The following is a 14,719-nucleotide window of genomic DNA, read 5'->3' as shown; positions in this document are numbered from 1 at the left end:
GAAATGATGATCCTTTATATAAGGGTGGCAGGCTATTACAGCCCCTGAGAGCAGGGCAGGCAGCCCAAAGGCATAGCCATTAATGTGGGGAAAGGAAAAATTTTATTGGACCTAAGATCCCAAAGTTGGATCAGTCTGTTTGGTATCTATAGCCAGTTTCTGACAAAATGAGAAAATAAGGGCAAAGCAGTGGGTTTCCCATAGGTTGAATTTATCCTTCCTGGAATGTTCCTTTTTATGAAATAATGCTGACAGTGCATGGTAGTTTTTAAAAAGTGATTTTAACTGGCAAATTTTAAGTAAAAGGCAATCTATATTAGTGTCTCCATTTTTATTCTGGAGATTTTACCGTCACACAAAATCGAAATATCTGGGGAAGCTCTGAACTAGGGTATCTGCTTTCATTGGCTGAAATAGCTAGCAGCAAAAGTCAACCCAGATATACAACCTAATGTCAGGAGGCAGCTTAATGTGCTTCATGAAGGCTGTACAATCCAAGGAGTTTCAGAAAATAATGTTCTTGGTCAGGAAGCCCTCCAAGTTCAAAGACAGATAATGAAGACAGATACATTCAGTTTCTCTCTTGGTTGAGAATTGTTTCAAATAGGGGTGACTGAAACTAGTATTTTTCTTGGTGCTCACAGCTGATGACAGGCTTAGAGGTCAGATTAAAAGTGGAGACAAAAAAGGGACACAGAATAGGGAAACCAGGAGAAGAAAGGCATGAGGGCAACAGAACAAAAACAATGAAGGAGGATTAAAAGGTTGAGGTAAGAGAGTAAAATGAGAAAATGAAAATAGGAAGAAAATTAAAGAAGTTGAATGCATGTGCATATGCACACATGCAACACACACACACATACACACACACACACACACACACACACACACACACACAGTTTCCAGGACTGAAGTCATGGAGGCAGTTAGAAGAGCCTGTAGTTCATGAAGACTATCCTGCCCTGCTTTCTGTTTACTACAATTGCCAAGTGATAGAAACCTAAGCCTACAATTCAGCTAAAGCCTTTTTAGTATACAAGGGAAACTGTCCAGTTTGGTAATTAGGTAGCAGCTTAATTCAAGGGTTGAGAACCCTAAAATTAATTATATTCCTGACATACCAGTGTCTTTGCTTTTGCCCACTCCATTTGTTTTCTCTGAAGAAAGAGTAGTTCTACACTTCAGAAAGCAATTGAGAAGTATCACCCCATTCATGAGGACTGAAGGTCACATTTCTGGAAATCTCCTACTTATTGGAGGAGGGGATGGTGAGCAAAGTAAAAGAGAACACCCAGACGGTTCTGCAACTAAGCCTTTTTCCCAACTTCCTTCACCTCCTGCCAAGAATGAAAACAATTATTAATATGGTATCATAGATGTTTATGAGTTCTTTTTGTTGTTTTAGTTGTTGCTGTGTTATATCCACAGAAAACTTACCTATAACCTAGAAATAAAATTCTGTCCATGCTTGCTGAGCTAGCTAGTCAAAGCCTGTGTTGTAATCTTCTAGGTTCCTGTCAATCTTCAGTGCGTGGTGCCCTTGAGTCCTGGAAGCACATCTCTGTTTTTGACATCAGAGTACATTTACATGTACCAAAAATTCATGAAGGAGGATGTATGCACGGTGTTTAGTGACCAAGGGCAATTTCCCACTACTTCAGTCCATAGTCTGGATGACTGGAGCTGAGAGCCATCTGCCTGGAAGAAGCCCCTTCCTGCTTCTCTCCCTGAGAGCTAAATATGGTGGATCCATTGGTCCCTCCAAGTCCCTCCATTTGCTCTTCTTTTAGAGGAGAAATAAATCTCCTTTGGTTCATAGGATTAGCATCGCCTCACAGATTCCAGGTCTGTGATGCCACGTCTGGAAAATTGGAAGGAAAGATCAAGAGCCACCAGGGAGGGCAGATCATGTTCATGAGCCCTGGGATGTGGTTGGCTCATGTTGCATTTGTCCTCACCAGGAGGTGGGAGTGAAGTTCAATGTTCGTGTGATAAAGGATTTACCCAGCAGGTGGGAGTAATTATACTCAGCTCTTGTTTTCCAGGCAGCAACTTTCCTTCAAGCTTATAATCCACAAGAGCACAATGGTTTGGGAACATGTCCTGAATTCCTAACCCATTATCCAATTCTCAAAGTATATGTGGTAAATCATAACTCAAGAGTCTTGGGTTGGCATCATAATACAAGTTCTGCTGAAGATGGGAGTGATTGGCAAATGCTTCTCCTGGATTATAGGTCTTTCATTACCAATTCTGATATGTTCTCAGTTTTAAAAATTTCATTTACTTTGGGTGACTTTTGTTCTTAGAAAAAAAAATCACACTTGTTTTTAGTCTGAAAATACAATGATTTTGCCATGAGTTAAAATTTTGCTGCAATATCATTTGTATTTTAGCCAAATTTGTAACTGTGTTTATAAAATGCCAACACAACTGAATCTAAGGTGAAATATTTACACACACTCCGACAAAATCGCGATAACTGATATAACTGGTCCCTTTGGTCCAGATATTTTGGCAATTTTCAGGTATGAATTACGCTGCCAGCATTCCATGATGATGAGTATAATATTTTCTGAGATCCAATATTAATTTCATATCAATTTAGTGATCATGTGTGAAGTCTATATAAATAAGTCTTGCAATTGATATGTTTTGTACTTCGGTTCACTATGCAAAATAATAGGAGGACCACTAAATATATACAATTTGTTTTAATAAATTCATCTTCTGGAATGTAATGAACAGCGTCATTTTGACCTTTACTCATATGATTATTGAACCAGTCTAGTCATAGAGACTGATTAGATGACCACCAAACCCATTTCATCTTCCTGAGCAAAGATCTAATCTGCACCTCCCAGCTCTTTTCATCTAGATATGGACTACTTCCATCACCTACATGTGATTAATTTTGGCCAACAGAAGGTGAGCAGAGGGGGTGTGTCACTCACAAGCCAATGCAGTTAGAAATGTGTGTCTGTGTACATGGGGGTGTGCATGCATGTTTTTTTCTCTCTTCCCACAGAATGCTGGCTGCATAATGCCAGAGTGACCGTGAAACCATTTGTTGAAGATGGAGGGGCCATCTTCCTCTGTTAAAGCATAGGAAAATGGGTCCCTGAGTCACTGTTACAAGAGAGCAACCCAACCAGGAACTGAAATTTGAACCAAAAAAAACAAATTTGTGTTGCATTAAAACACTGAGATTTGGGGATTATTTGTTACAGCCTAAGCACACCCTGACTAAATCACTAAAATAATAAAGGGTTCTGTTTTTTCAAGTTTGCATTTTTTAGCATACCGACACAATACTCGCTACATAAATAAAACGAGTTATATTGCATTCTTTTCATAATAGGAATAGTGAATTATTTTTCTTCCTATAATTTTGGGTTTATTATATACATGAGAATGGGCTCCTGGCCCATTTAAGTGCTATTGATAGCCCATAATGCAGCCCTTTCTCTATCCTTAATTGATTCAATGAGCTTCTGCCAAAGACTTTCCAATTCCCCACTGTTTCTTCATTCAGAGCTTGATGTCATAATTCATCTAGCAATTTACCAACTTCAATCACATCAACCACTTGATTACAAATCTGTTAAGTATCTTACCTTCTTCTGAGAAAACAATGCTTGATGAAAGATGGAGGGGTAGAGTTAGACTGGAACTCAGAATTCCAGAAGTTCTGGTCCAAATGAGCTATTGGGTAAACTACTGACATTTACTTTCATAAATATTTCTTAATGCTAAGAAACCGAAGTCCTGGAATGCTAACTTCTCCCCTCTGATGATGCTTAAAGATATCAGTGTGATCTCAATAAAGGTAACAAAGTGGATATTTAATTACCACCGACTATATTTAAAGCTTCCTCACTGGAGGCTATACTTTCCTCATCGGTAAAATGGGAATCACCTTTCATGTGACCAAATTTTAAGTGAGTCAGAAACAGCATTAAGTCACAAGATGTTCGTATCAGTAAAATGTAGAGATTCAAGTCCAAAAATAGAATTTTTAAAAAGGTTTTTTCTATAGGAATTAGAAATTACTCCCTAGAGAAAAGATATGGATACATTTGACTGTACCAGTGTTTGTAAATGGGCGTCTTCTACAAAATCTAGTAAAATATGTTTCTTGTGTTTTTATCTGGTTTTAACACATTTCAGTAACATAGACATGAGATTTGTTTACAATTAACAACTGCTCATAAAACAGATGTCCATATGTACGTTGGCATTAGCACCAACCCAGACTTAGATCCCCGTTGCCTCCAAATATTTGATTTGTGTGTACACATACACTCCTGAACATGAAGAGTCACTTATTTCACTTGTTGTTTAAGGGTATGGGTTCTGGAGTCAGGCTGAATTCAAACTCTAGCCTTGCTGTTTCTACTGGTGTGACCCGGAGCAAGTTTCTTAACATCTCCAACACTCAGTTTTGTCATCTGAAGAACGAGGATAACGATAACCGTCTGCCTCGTGGGTGGTTGTGACAATGGATGCCAATGAACTAAGCACAGTTTGTGGTCACATAGCAGGTGCTCACTAAATGCTGGCTATTTTTATTATCCTTCATTCAGTATATTTGGAACGGTCTACTTTATTCTTGACCTTTTGAATGAATCCAGCATACCCACAGAGGTGAGTGCAGGGCTTTGTATAACAGCTGCTGTGGATGGTATCCATGTTTTCCCTTCAAAATTCCCTCAGGCCACCCTTCATTATCCTACTATTTCTCCCCACTTGGCTTTCATGAGATGCCTCGTAGGAGAAGAAACACATTCTATTCCTATGCCAGACTCATATACTTATTTATCTGCCCCAAGATACTTCTTGGGACATTTCTTCTCCATAAGCCAATAGAGAAAATGAATTCTGTGCTACACTAACTTGACTCAGAATATCTACTGTGTCAGCCAAATTTACTGCTTTCCTATTACCACATTCCATTCCAACATAGCATGAAAAAGTTGGTCTCCAAAAATATATATTATTTGAATCATAATTGTACTATAGGGTGATTCATTCCATTATGATTACTAGGACTATTAGAATAATATTACTCAGATTAATTTACTGCTAGTCATTATCATAATGTAAGCCTTTTTGGCAAAGGACATTATGTAATGTATTCAAATATTCTAATTACCACCCATCTTTTGTATTTTTCCTCAACCAAATGTTTCTTTATTAAAAAAAAATACTGGGAATAATTTTAGAGAAGATTATTCTATTCCCAATTGCTGCATAAAGCCTTAAATTTTTACCAATGTACTTTAGAATTTAAATAAAGTTCCTAATTCCACCCAATCCTGGCTACTACCAATTTTCCTGCTGCTGATGACAATACTGATTAGTAGATGATCAATTACTGTTTTTATTACTTAGTCGAATCAAAAGTTGTTCCCAAGGAGGAATTCTGCATGCATTGCTATGTCAAAATAGGGAGACTGATGGCAGACACAATGGAAGTGATCCCTCTGGACCATGGCAAGGCAGCACTGACCGTGGCGGGAGGAAAGCGAGGTGCCAAGTAGACTATCACCCCTCGAATGATGGATTCAAGGATCAGGATGGGTGTGACAGAGCACCTTATCTAAGCACAGATCTCCTTGGTACGTCAATGGTGTTCTCTCCCCCAACCCCACCCTTAGTTCCCAACCCTTCCAGTAGAGCGAGCTTCCCACAATTCCACTTCCCCCAAGTCTGCACATCGGGAATAATTGCACATGTATACCTTGGGAGGGGAGTAGAGGTGGGGGCTTATCTCCTACTGACTGATTTTTGTCTGAATACCCATTCAGTGCAGTATGTATAGGGACAAGGGGAGTGTTCTATTTTCTATTGGCCTAATTACTCTCTTTTACTGAAACAAGTTTAATTCCATTGGCGAGTTTGTGATAACCAGTTTAAAGTGACATTTGTTTTGTGATCTGTTTTGAGGTAAAACATATATACCATGCAAACTGAACCAAACATTTGTTTGACTTTAGCTTCTATGTTTCAAGAGGAGAAAAGTAAAACTGTATCTCATTTGAGAAAATTCCCATTGACAGGCTAACAGTTACCTTATGTTCTAAGGGCATCAGAAGCGATTACCACTTCCGGGTCTGAGGGGCAAAGCGGAGAAAATGGCTCCAGGAACTCAAGGAGAACTGTAACTATATGTTAAAAAAAGGCATCCAACAGGACCTGTGGCCTTCAGTAGAAGCCAATCATGGCCAGGCATGGAAATGAAAATCTTCAACTCTTTTTGTCTACCTTCTAAACTCCTGCCCTTGAGTCTCTTTGAACAAACCCAACTTGAAGACAGAGGGCAAAGAGGGTTCTATGATACAGTCCATAGATGCCACTGGCCCATGATATGGAGCTGGGGTAAGAGGTGGATGGAGAGTGGATGAGGAAGAGGCAAATGGAGAATAATCAGCATGTAAACAAGCCTTTAAGAAATAAGCCACACAGGCCCCCATTGAAACTGTAACCACCTTTCAAGGCATAGTTAAATTTTTGGCCTCTTGGGAATATTTTTGTGGTGACTACCATTTTTACTGATTTTTCCCTTATTTGAATCTATAACACAATTTGTCTTAATGGCATTTCTTTTTATCCATATAAAGAAATGGAGTTATAATTTGACATTTCATATATTTCATTTTGCAGTATATAGGGGTTTGGTTAAAGGCCCTACTGATCTGTATTTATTTTATGCATAACAGTGTTGCTCCCTAAAAACATTATTAACTCCATATCTAAGTATTGTTCCCCCCCCCCCTTTTTTTTTACCCTGAACTTCTGAACCCAGTAGGCACTTGAATACTCATCGGTTTCTTTCTTTTACTTTCCTTGTATGGTCCCAACCCTCCATGCAAGGTGTGGGAACACAGTCTTTAAACTCAGGGGCTTCTGTTCTTTCTTTCCACTCATTAATATACTCATTTGTTTGAGAGAATTTTAGTGAAGATCTACTGTGAATTAGATACTGTGCAGGCATTGTGATTACAATGGTGACAGACAGAAACACATGATACTGTGGAGTTTTCAGTCTAGTGGAGAAGAAGATATCAAAAAATAATTTTCAAAATCACATGAGCAAATATAAAATTACAACGATGATGAATACAATGAAAACAAGATTTAGATTACAATGAGAGTATATAAGAGATAAAATTGACTCTGAGAGGACAGGGAAGGCTTCTCTGAGGACCTGGTTATGTGAAACTAGAAGAGCAAGAATTAACTAGGTGACTGCCACGGGATATCCCAACCAGAGGGAGCAGTATGTGCAAAGCTTCTGTCTGCAAGGAGAGGATGGTGAGGAGGAGCTGCTGAAAGAGAGCAGGATGGCAGCAGGTTAGGAGGATGTTATATGAAACTGGAAACATGGCAGGAACTGTAGGCCATAGAGGTCTTGTCAAGGATTCTGGTATTAATTTTCATACCAGTGAAAAGTTGCTGGGATGTTTAGGCAGTGGGGTGAAATGATCAGGTTTGCAATTTGAAATAATCCCTTTGACTGCCCTATGGAGAAGAATAGTTCAGGTATGAGGTGATGGTAGTTTGGACTAGGGCATAGTTGAAGAGATAAAGAACAGTAGATGAATATGAAAGACATCAGGAAGGTAAAATCAGTAAGAACTTGGTGAACGATTAGATATGGACACAAGAAAAAAAAAAGTCTGGATTCTATCTTGCATTAACAAAATGAATAAGGGGCTAGTCATTGAGATGAGAAATATTAGAATAGAACCAAACATGGCGGGAGAGGAAACCGGTGGCATAAAATCTGCCATACTATAGCAATATACAAGTCGTAATAATTTATTTAAAAGATATGAGGAAAGCAGGAAGCACATGAGTATCATAAGATATTATTAGCATATTAATAGAAGAGGGAGAACTCATCCATATATGTTTTATAATGTGACCAGAGCCAGGGACATTTCCTAGTGGTATGACTTTTGTCTCATTCTAGCTTTAGCAACTAATTAAATATCTATAGATATAAAAGAGTTAATGTGACTTCTACAGATAGTTGAGGAAAAATCATTTAGCATCTATATGCTTAGGAAAATAGGGAAGCATGTTATTCTCCCTTTGCATTTGGAAAAAACTGAGATTTAGGGCAGTTAAAAATTTGGCCAAGGTTATATATTCTGAGTCAGCAGGAACAACAAGGGGAGAACATCAAGATTCAGAGACCTGGAAGGGAATTTAGAGGTCATTTAACCTATCCTCTTTGTAGGTCAAGAGTTGAAATTTTTGTCCAAGGTCTGAAGGGTAGTTAGCAACAGAGTTATGACTAGATACCAGGTGAATTGATTCTCAGTCCTGTATTTTTTTTCATTACAGCACATTTATTAATGCTCCATTACTCAATGATTTAGCCTCTCTCAGTAGTTGAAAGAACCCTTTCTGAAAGCAGTGGATAGCAAAAAGTCTTATAGAGCAATTGAAGCCCAAGAATGTTGGGTGAAACTGTAAGCTGATGTGAACTTCAGTAAATCAGATGTGCAGTACCTATGAAAACAATTACGATTCCTTGCGATCTCAATTTCTTCATCTATAAAATGTGAGAGTTGTGAATAATTATGTTCTTGCTCTATGCAATTATGGTTCTATGTATGATTCCTCCAGCATCCCAGTGTCTTTTCCTGGGCATGGGAAAATAACCCTACCTTTCATTGCTTGGAAAATGTTTCCTGATGAAAGGGGATCTGTGCTGGTTTCTATCATTGAACATATTTTCATGTTTAACCTCCAGAGAAAGTGAGAGGAAAGCATAAAACAGGAAGCATCTGTATTTTTAACTGGCAGAGCAAGTGGAATTTGATGTGACTTCAACATTATTCACTGCCGTATATTAACAGATGGCTGGAATTCAAAAGTGCTTTACATAAGAAAATAGGTAGAAATTGGTAAAAGGCCTTGCAGAGGAAGGAAGGAAATAGGGAAGGGGGGAGAGGGAAGGATGGTGGGATGACATATAGCTGGAAGGAAGGAAAAGGAGGCAGGAAGGAAAGCAGGCATGAAGCATATAAGTATCATCAATTATTACGAACATATCGAGAGAGTGAGAGCTAGAGAGAGAGAGAGAAAGAGAGAGAGAGAGGGAGAGAGAGAGAGAGACCAGTAGCCTTCCTCAGTATGGTTTAGAGATAGGGCACTTGGATCAGAGCTTGCAAATCTTCTTAACATCTTGATTTTCCCATTGTCTGTGGACCAACCATGCTAAGGTTATATAGACTTCCAGTCTTCTCATCAGCAAGATGAAGAAGCCAAGAGAGAATGAGAAAGGTTTTCAGGTAAACAAAGCTTCACCAAAGGAACACACTTGCTCTTTGCCAAAAAGTGTATGTTCTGTAGGACTTGTTCCCAGTACTTGGATTGAAGCACTGTCACATTGCCTTAGAAGGAAGCTCAGCAACTGGGGTGGTTATTTGATCATTGGAACAAACCTGTTTTCAAGTCTTCCCACCCCACTGTTTAGATCACCAATGGTTTTCTGGTGTTGCGCTTGGACTTCTTATGATATCCAACAAAGAGTACCATGATCACTTTCTCCCCTAGACCACCCAAATATGCTGAAATTTCTAATCATAAGACTCTCTGAAATGCCAGAATGGCATAGGAATTCTGACCCATGTGAGATTCTAGCTTTTCATTGGAATTCTTAATTTCTATGGTAGTTTGGATGTTGTATGTACTCCATAAATGGTCATGTTCTTTTAATCCATTACTGTGGGTGTAGAACTATTGTGGGTGGGACTTTTTGATTAGGTGATTTCAATTGAGACATGACCCACCTCATTCAAGGTGAATCTTAATCCTCTTAATGGAGTCCTTTATAAGAAGATAAAACACATACAGAAGCTAAGAGATGAAATTAAGAGAGACTCATGGAGAGAAGCCACGGAGAAGCTATGTGCCTTGCTATCTGACAGAGGAGTTCAAGCTCGGCATAACCAGACATCAGAGAAGGTTTCATCCTGTTGATGCCTAAATTTGGACATTTTCATGGCCTTAGAACTGTAAATTTGTAAGCTAATAAATCCCCATTGTAAAAGACAATCCATTTCTGGTATATTGCATTCCAGAAGCTTTAGCAAACTGAAACAATTTCTAAAGGCTGACGGGGCAAAACAAATGGTACACAATATTGTGCTATCGATGAGAGAACTTCAGGGAGCTTCTGGTTGACCTAACACATGCCTTCCTTGGCACACCAATGATCACCTTGGATTAGGAGTAGCAGTCTCAGCTGGAGGGTGACGGTCCCAGGAACTCAGTTTTCCCTCATTTTCTTCCTCACTAGCACAATTTGATATCTACCTCTTTTCTTCTTCTTCCTTTCTGCACTTGGCCTTCCTTCTCTTTATCCATGAGTCAGTATAGGGTGGATCATGTTATAAGAACACTGTCAATACTGAGGGAAAGAGGGGAAATGGAACACGTTGAGGTTGCTTCGTCCTCCTCTACTTCTGGAGCTAGCTGCGAGCTGGTCCCTGCATTGTCCTTAACCCCCAACCATGTCTTCTTCCCTTCCTTCCAAGCTTCACCCATTTCCTCTGCTTATACTTCTGACCCACTTGGATGAAATCCCCCAAATCCCAGCTCCATTGAGTCTTATTTCAGACTTCTGGGTACTGAGCCTTAGCATCTCTCTGCATTTCCCTGTTTCCCATCAGAATCTAAGAACGGAGAAAGGAGAAAGTACCAGAGAGTGCTTCAACCCCATCTACTTCTCACTGTTGCTGGCAGATTTTTTTTTTTTTAATTCATTTATGTGAAGAGTAGAATAGAAGTTCTCCCCCAATGTACAAATAAATGGAACCATGGTTTAAAAGCAGTAAGTTGAAACAACTGATTGGAAAACAGCCTGGTCATCCTTGCTGGTACTAACATTTGAAAAGGTGGCAGCCATGGATATGACCCAGGTCTAAGAAGTGTCCCTGGATACGTGTTAAAATACCTAGGGGGTTGATAATATTATGCAGCTTTTGGAATAAGCAGCCATCCATGCTCTTCACTTCTCCTACCCTGAACACTCAAAAAAAAAAAAAAAAAAAAATTTCTGACCCACTGGAGAACTTGCTGTAAGACCATGAAAGTCATTACAAAACCTTTAGAACTAAGAGGAACTTTGGCTCTCACTCTGCCACATGGTGGACTGAGAATACTGTCTTTTAGTAAGCACCCTAAATCAAAATAGAGTTTGCATTCACCCAAATAATTATTGCTATTTATGAGTATGTGTATTCTCTGTCTTTGGACTGTGTAACCTGGGTTCCTTGGAAAAGTTGTTAGTAGGCTCCTGTACCCTTTAAAATTGCATGCCAATTCTTGTGTGCCAGTGTACATACATCACAGTAGGTGTATTGATGTAGACAAGAGTTCCATTTTTAAAAACACTACATTTGGAAGCAGATCTGGTTAAGACTAGGGCAAACTGGGCCAAAGGGTAAAGGTGGAAACTGACTGTGTTTTAAAACTTCAACTTCCATATGAGACCAAGGGAAGAGATGTCTATTTGGTGCAGGATCTATATTTTCTAAACAGTATAACTCTACAGTCAGTTTGTCCAATCACCACAATTACATGGAACTTTGAATAGGAAGTGACATAGTAGGTTAGTATAGGTTAGAGTGAAATAGTGACACATCCCAAAGTAATTTGGGCAGAGAATAAAAAATATATTTACAGCCTCGCCTCCCCCCCCCCACACGCCCTGAGGAGCTTGGGGGAGGTGCAGAATTGTTGGACTTCCTCACCTGGACTGGTGTTGATGTTGTCACAAACACTGGGACTGGCAGTTTGATGTGCTGAGCCCTTGATCGTGGGACTTGCCCTTATGAAACTTGTTACTGCAAAGGAGAGGCTAAACTTGCATATAATTGTGCCTAAGAGTCTCCCCCTGAGTACCTCTTTGTTTCTCAGATCTGGCCCTCTCTCTCTCTAACTGAGCCACCTCAGCAGGTGAACTCACTGCCCTCCCCGCTACGTGGGACCCGACTCCCAGGGGTGTAAATCTCCCTGGCAACGCAGGATATGACTCCCGGAGATGAATCTGGACCTGGCATCATGGGATTGAGAATATCTTCTTGACCAAAAGGGGGATGCAAAATGAGACAAAATAGTTTCAGTGGCTGAGAGATTTCAAATGGAGTCGAGAGGTCACTCTGGTGGACATTCTTATGCACTATATAGATAACACCTTTTAGGTTTTAAGGTATTGGAATAGCTAGAAGTAAATACCTGAAACTACCAAATTCCAACCCAGCAGTCTGGACTCCTGAAGATGATTATATAATAATGTAGATTACAAGGGATGACAGTGTGTTTGCAAAAACCTTGTGGATCACACTCTATCTAGTGTATGGATGGATGAGTAGAAAAATGGGGATAAAAACTAAATGACAAATAGAGTGGGATGGGGGGGATGGTTTGGGTGTTCTTTTTTCACTTTTATTTTTTATTCTTATTCTGATTCTTCCTGATGTAAGGAAAATGTTCAGAAATAGATTGTGGTGATGAAGCATAACTATATGATCGTACTGTGAACAGTTGATTGTATACCACGGATGATTGTATGGTATGTGAATATATTTCAATATAACTGAATTTGAAAAAACAAAACAAAACAAAACAAAAAACACTACATTTGATCTGAAAATGGATAAACAAATTTTCTTCATAGATCAATGGTGCAATGTGGTTTTTGTGGCCGGACTTGAGGATAAAGTCAGTGTAACACTCATTCTCTGGAGCAATTATGTCTGGATTTAGAACTCACTTAAAATCAATTTGTGGAGAATAATATCTTCTCATAAGTTGAAGACTGACTGTATTATTGAAAATAGATTTGCACACCATAATGTGCTAATCACATGCAGTAAAAGAGGCTACTATTTAAAGAATCTTTATGGGGAATTATTTCATAATCGTTGATCATCAACTACATTATCTGAGTTAAGAGTATGAATTAGATGTCCTTAAAATGGAGCATTTATACATGGCTAAAACCAAAGTTTTGGTTCTTTTTCAAATATGTTTCTGTATCCATCAACTTCTCTTGAAAAATAAAAGTTAAAATTGGAATATGTTAACAAAGCCATCAAACTTTCTTCAACCAGAAGGACCATAAGTGTTCTTCTGCCAGAAAATCTCTATCACTAATACCCAAAGTAAAGAGCTTTTTCCTACAACAACTATAACTTTGAGAAAATAGCATTCTCTTTTTACTTCTATCCAGCAATTTTTCTCTATGATGGAATATCTGAATGATATGTGCACAATTAAGACTGTAAAGGTGCAAAAAATGATTTGAATACAGTTGTGGAATTCTCTAGATACAACACAAACAGCTAAATTATAAAAAATTAGGGCCTTATTATCTAATTCTGCCTCATTTAGCTTAACTTGCTTGATAAGACATTTATAGATTTGGTCAGAAATTTCCAGTTTTCTACCCTCTTTCCTCCTCCAGTTAATTGCTCCCATTTTCCTCATTGGGAATACTGCAGAGGACTTGATGCATTTATACGGGCTACACTGATGAGCTCCAAAATCCTTTCCAACACGGAAATTCCACGAACAGTACCCAAAGGCACTGAGCCTCACAGGTGGAATAGTGAAGTTTGAGGACAAAGCTTGGCTTTGAATCTGCCCCCGTTCTTCCAGCTCATTGTTAGCTGTTGCCAGACCCCTTTGCTCAGATTCCTGATTTCAGCTGCTTAATCTGGTTCTCTGCTTTTCATTTCTTGCCTGCTCCCCCAGCACTTTCAGACAGTCAGGTTTCTGGTCTTCTCAGATTTTCCCATCCACTGCTCACATTTTCCCTTGATGTTAATGAACTCAGGTGCCCGCCACTGTACTGACCTCACAACAGCTCTAATGGATGCCTAAACCCATTCCCCAGCACTTCCACCTCCAGGACATTCTCCCTAACTTGCTTTCCTGATCCAGAACTTCCGTTGACTTGCAGACTCTTGTGCTAACAGTCTGGTTACCTGGAAGGTCATATTATTTATTTCCATGGTTTTATTTCCTCCTAACAAGAACCTCATTTCCTAGCTTCTTTGTTCTGTAAAGAAGCAATGTCCTTTCATTTTGCTTTCTCTCAGACATTTTCAAGGACATCCATCCAGATAGCCTCCAGACATGTCAAGAAATAATATTTCCCCATCTCTAATTCCTTGAACTCTTCCTGGGCTATGAATATGCCTCGCTACATGGGCCCTGTGTGGCTCTTGTTAGTTATAATTTTTGTTGCTTATATAAGCTGTCTTGCCTCTTGTCAATAATGTACTCCATTTCATATAGACACCACTTAGCAATCACATCATTTCCTAAAGATAAAAAGCTTATTTTTGCTTCTCTATTTCTGGCTTCCACCCCAGCTTACCAACTGAAAGGATTATAAAGATAAAATAACTTATCCTATCCTCCTAGTTGATGCCAATGTTGACAGTATTTTTTGACCAACAAGGAACAGGTTAGAGGATAATTTGCAATAAATATTGGCATGGGGCACTTCTTCAATTGCACTTTTCTCTTTTGCTTGAACACGTATTGAAACTGAAGGTCTAGGCCCTTCACAGCCTCTAAGGCACTGAGGTGTTCAGGAGCCCAAATGTGAGGTTTGGTTTTGTTTGTTTTTCCCCTACGCCACACTTGCTCTCAGAGGGATATGTTCTCAAATTAAAATTCTACTGAA

General features: G+C 39.1%; 1 protein-coding gene across 11 annotated transcripts in view; it reads right to left on the bottom strand.

The window, feature by feature from the left end:
• The window catches only part of NRG1 (neuregulin 1), a 1,140,254-nt gene that overhangs the window by 592,631 nt on the left and 532,904 nt on the right, over positions 1-14,719 (bottom strand). The window lies entirely within an intron of this gene.

The sequence above is a fragment of the Choloepus didactylus genome, chromosome 3, assembly GCF_015220235.1.
Source record: "Choloepus didactylus isolate mChoDid1 chromosome 3, mChoDid1.pri, whole genome shotgun sequence".
In the NCBI taxonomy this organism is placed as follows: Eukaryota; Metazoa; Chordata; class Mammalia; order Pilosa; family Megalonychidae; genus Choloepus; species Choloepus didactylus.
The sequence above is the reverse complement of the archived record's forward strand: the minus strand, read 5'-3'. Positions and strand labels throughout refer to the sequence as shown.